The following is a 4668-nucleotide window of genomic DNA, read 5'->3' on the forward strand; positions in this document are numbered from 1 at the left end:
GGGACCCCAAGCCGCTCGGGCCCTAGGCTGTGAGCGCAGCCCTAGAGCTGTGCGGCGAGGACCTGGCCTCCCCACCCCGGGGGAGGCCGTGCGGGGGCGTCCCCAGCAGGTCTCGCGAAAGCGTAACTGAGCCACAAACTTTTGCGGACTCCCGCGGCCGCAGTCGCCCATAGCCCGGCTCTGGCCGCGGTGTTCATTTAAGGTGGCGCCGGCACTAGCTGAGCAGGCCGGTGTCTGGCCGCGCTTTTGTCCCTAAGATCACTCTTGGACGCGGAACCTCCTTAAAGAAAGCACGTGGGCAGAAGCCGCGGCCCCCGCGAGACACTGGGGGCTCCGGCTTACACTCGCGGTCCCGACCTGCGGCGGGAAAATGTGGACGCGTCCCCTCCCGTCTTGAGGCCAGTGAAGCCTCCTGAGGTGGCGGTACCTCTTGTCCTCCCGCACACCTTGGTTCTCCTTCCTAACCCTGGGGACCCCAAGACCTCCCCCCACATCTCGTCGCCTGAGTCGCCGGTCCCCCTTAAGAAGCGCTGACTCTACGGCGGCGCCAGAGGGCCAAACTATATTCGTTTTCGGGAAACGCGCTCGGGGGGCTGTTAATGGAAATTTTGGTCGGGTGTACCCGCAGCGGGAAGCCGCTTCAACCTGGGGTACCCAGAGCTAGGTCGCCGTCCACTCTCCTCACCCAACCGGCGCGCGGTATGCACCCAGCCTCCCCTCAAAAACAGGGAACGGGAAGGTGGGAGAGACTGGAAAAGAAAGGGTCCCAGAAGTGAAACCTGCCCCCGGCCTAAGTCTCAGAGCCCAGAATCCGGAGGACCCTGCACCCAGTCGCCGCCCACCGAGTTCCAAAGGAGCCCGAGGCGACCCCGGAGGCGGTCGGAGCCGGGCGAAGAAAGGAAGCGAGATGGATAGTAAACCTTTGGGGGGCCACCGGGAGTTTTAGGCTGCGTTTTCTTTTCCCGGTTTCCTACCCCCTCCAAACCTCATCCCCCTCCCACCTCCCTAAAAGAAAGGGTTCGAGAAATCGCACAGTTCGGAACAAAGTGCTCAAGCAAACCAACTCGAGATGGTAGGTTTGGGGCTACAAAGAAACAAAACTGTAAGTTCGATCGACAAACTTTTTTAAAAATCTGTACTATCAAGTCAGAATGGGAAGGGGGTGTTGCAAAAACCAGCTACTACCACTGTCAAAGTTTAAGCCCGTTTTCAAAATGGGGAAAGGCGCATTTCTTATTAATACCTTAACAACGATAATAATGCTGTTTCTTTCCTTACCTTGGTGTTGAACTGCAGAATCCTCCTCCGGATCAATGTCCAAGAACTTAGAAGAATTGGTGATATTAGGACTTCAGTACTTCTGGAAAAAAATGCAAATCGTTTAGCCAGGATCTTTCCTGTCTGATTCGTCACTATTATTATATCTGATGATGCGAATGGTTGGAGCGATTCAATCTTAAGTCATTAATGAGCTATTTTATAAACACTACTGTCCGAAGATCTTCATTTACATTTTGCGAAGGATCACTTCGCACAGGCTTATGTCAACAGCATGATTATGGGGACTTCAGTTACACTCTTATGAACAACACAGCTGTATTGTTAATCGGTTAATATTTTATAAAGTGTAAATATTTTATTATGTTTTGAAAGGAACTATTGATTCTAAATTATTAAACCCCTGAGAAGGGCAATTTAAATAAAGTTTACAATTAAGTACAATTAAATGTACATTGTGGCTAGTTTGTTTTCAGATTCTATACTCTTTTAAACTCATTGATTTTTTCTTTGTTAGAGTTTCTCTTGACCATTTTTAATAATGAAGAAAGTTATCATTTTGGGCAAAAGAATTTTTAAAAAATTTAATTGCATTTAACATAGAAGGAAATGTCAAATACTATGAGTTATAACCAGAAATGTATTTTGAATGCTTGGAGATGGGTGTTTAGATTTTACAAATTTCTTTCCATTTAAAAGGGAAGAATTCTAGGGAATTTTGTGATATATGCCCAGAATGGGTCCCCCCCAACACCACTTGAGTTTTGTCCCTAATAAAGGCCTTTTCTGTTTCAAATTACATGAGCTTTTTACTGCACAACTTTTGTATTGACTTTATTTCAACTGAAGTAAGCGATTCTTTCCAGCATGTTTAATTTTGACAATAAGAAATTTTAAATAATGTTTTTACCTTTTGCTAGGATATTCTACTTTTAAAACAGTAAATAAATTATGATTCAAAAGTTTTGTTTGGTTTTGTTTTATATTCCTCAAGTGGTTTATTTCCAGTTTTAAAACAAAATCACACTTAAGAAAAGAATTGGTTTTAATTACTATTTTCAAAAAATAATTTGATCCCAAATGCATTTTTGCGCATTACAGAATGGCTTGCTCCAGTGCTCAAAGCATGAAGTTCACACTGAGGGACATTTTTATCCCTCAGATTGCTTCTCACTGACGTTTTCGTAGGGAATCTACTCAGATTTTTCCCCCCTTCTTCCCCCACTCCCAATTTTTTTCATATGTCATCTAGTCAAAGGTCGTCTGTCTTTCATAATCACACTGAGATTTGTTATTTTAAAAATCAACGGGTCTTTATACGCTGGACTTAAGTATGTATGTTTTTTCTCATTTCCATGTTCTCCCTCTCCCTCTCTATCTTTTGCCAGGCCTTTCTTCTCCTTTCTTTTATGGCCTGCACTTTTAATGACAACATTTCGTGATTTCTTGATTTCCGAGGGTTCTGCTGTGCTAGCCCTCCGCTCTGGCCAACCTTCCTTCCCTAGTGCCCGCGCGGGAAAGACTAGGCCCGACTGCCCGAGCGCAGGGTGCCGGTGCCGGTGCCGGGCGTGGGATTCTAGCTCCCGGTCGGGCGCCGTGGCCCCAACCATCATCCAGCATCCATCACTAGGCTGCCAGGATTTCAGGTCTGGTCACCCTAGCAAAGAAGCCCTTCCCCGCGGTGCGCCACATCTTAGAGAACACGGGAGAACTGTGCCGCGTTCTCCTTCCACTCCCGAAAGCACAGGGGGTAAATTCTATGGAAATGGCCATCGTCAACTGCCTTCGACGGCTCCTAGGAACCCACGCGGGCCTGCCTCTCCCCCACCCCCACCCCCCTCCAGCCCGGGGCTTGCTCTGCTGGGGGCGAGAGGAGGCGGGAGGGAATCGTTCCTTTCACGTGAAGCCCACAACAGCTCTAAAGCCAGTTTCCGTCGCGGACTGTCCGAGGAGAGTTGGGCGACCAACATTTTCGCAGACTGAATTAACTGCGCGGGGCTGGGACTGAAAACTGGAAGCGCCGTGGGGAAAAGGGCCCCTGGGGCCAGAAAGCTCCACAGGGAACGCGCCTAGAAGGACCGATCGACCAGGGTGGGCTCCTGCCCTTTCTAGGCTGCCCCCGAGGCGTCTGGGGACTGGCCGGAGCGCAGGGGCGGGGGACACTTACTTCGTTATCCGCAAGCCTTGCTTGTTGGCATCAGAGCCGGACAAATCCCAAACCCGCGCCAGGCAAAGATAAATCCCTCCTGGCTCCCGCAGCGGCTCCAGGGGCCTGGGAGGGGCGGAGCGGTGAGGCGGACGTCGGGCCGCCCAAGGCAGGGGCAGTGGACGTGTGCTCCTAGCCTCACCTGAACAAGCCCCTGAGGCCTAGACTGCGAGATGCGTGCCAGGGACACGGCTGATGGGGGAAAGTTGGTGGGCTACCAGTGCGCGTTAGACGGTGAGCGGCGGGACACCCAAGATGCCAGAGGGTCTGGGCGGACGGTGGGGGGGGTGGGGGGGCGGTTCTGGGGAATAAACAGTGCAGAAGTCCCGAGGGCGGGAGGGACGCGCGAGGCTTGGAACTGCTTCGGGAGAAGACGCGGAACTTTCGGCACCGGGGTCGCAGATGGAACGGAGGGGCGAGGGCGCCGGGGGGGTGGGGTAGGAGCGCCGACTGCCCTAAGCAAGGAAACTAGAAGACAGGTTTCGAAGCTAAGGAGAGTTGTGGTTCGGTGTGCTTTGGCCGCGGCCGCGGGCTGGGAAGCCGGGGAGGGCGGAAGGCCTGCGGGCACCGAGCGCTCACTGCTCCGGCGACAAAGGACAGCGCCCCCGGGGCTCCCGGATCCCTTCATTCTTTTTCAGTCTAGCGCTTAATAACTGGATCTCCTTCTGCAGCCGCGCAGCGAGACAACGACTGGCCTGATAATGTAGTTTTTCTTTAAAAAAATAGAAATCGATTTTCAACCACGGGGTAACGAGGCAAAGGGGGAAAGAAAACGAAACGCCGAAGGAGTCACCGCTACGCCCCCGTGTCCCCACCCAGGGAGACTGGGATTAGAGCCCAGAGTCGCATTTTCTTTCTGTCGGGAAACACCGAGCCAGCCAAGAAAAGTTGGTCGGTCGGTCCCATCTCCGAACCCCGGTCCCGAGGCGGCGAAGAAACCCGCGGGCTCGACTCGTCGTGGCAGCCCAGTTATTCACCCCCAAGCCCGGGGTCACGGCCCGGGTCCCAGCCCCGAGCGCAGGCGTCGACTCCCGACAGCGCCACCGCGTGGGCTGCGGCCCCAACGTGCTGCGCCGGCTCGGTCCTCGGCGTCCCGGAGCCGGCCTTTCGCGATGCCCCCAAGTCCGCCTTGGGGGTTCAGGATGCGGTGGGGGGAGGGGCAGGACCCCAGACCCCGGGCACAA

At 53.1% G+C, this 4668-nt stretch overlaps 1 protein-coding gene across 2 annotated transcripts in view; it reads right to left on the reverse strand.

The window, feature by feature from the left end:
* Positions 1 to 4668, reverse strand: part of SATB2 (SATB homeobox 2) — a 205993-nt gene that overhangs the window by 200068 nt on the left and 1257 nt on the right. The window contains exons 1-2 of one of the 2 annotated variants that reach the window (XM_010860927.1): positions 3446 to 3498; positions 1279 to 1357 (exon numbers count right to left, since the gene is read on the reverse strand). The gene's annotated coding sequence lies outside the window, so the exon portion shown is untranslated. Of the gene's footprint in view, positions 1 to 1278; positions 1361 to 3445; positions 3499 to 4668 lie in introns of those variants that run through there. The other variant, XM_010860926.1, reaches the window with a different exon arrangement.

The sequence above is a fragment of the Bison bison genome, unplaced genomic scaffold (assembly GCF_000754665.1).
Source record: "Bison bison bison isolate TAMUID 2011002044 unplaced genomic scaffold, Bison_UMD1.0 scf7180017864471, whole genome shotgun sequence".
Taxonomy (NCBI): domain Eukaryota; kingdom Metazoa; phylum Chordata; class Mammalia; order Artiodactyla; family Bovidae; genus Bison; species Bison bison.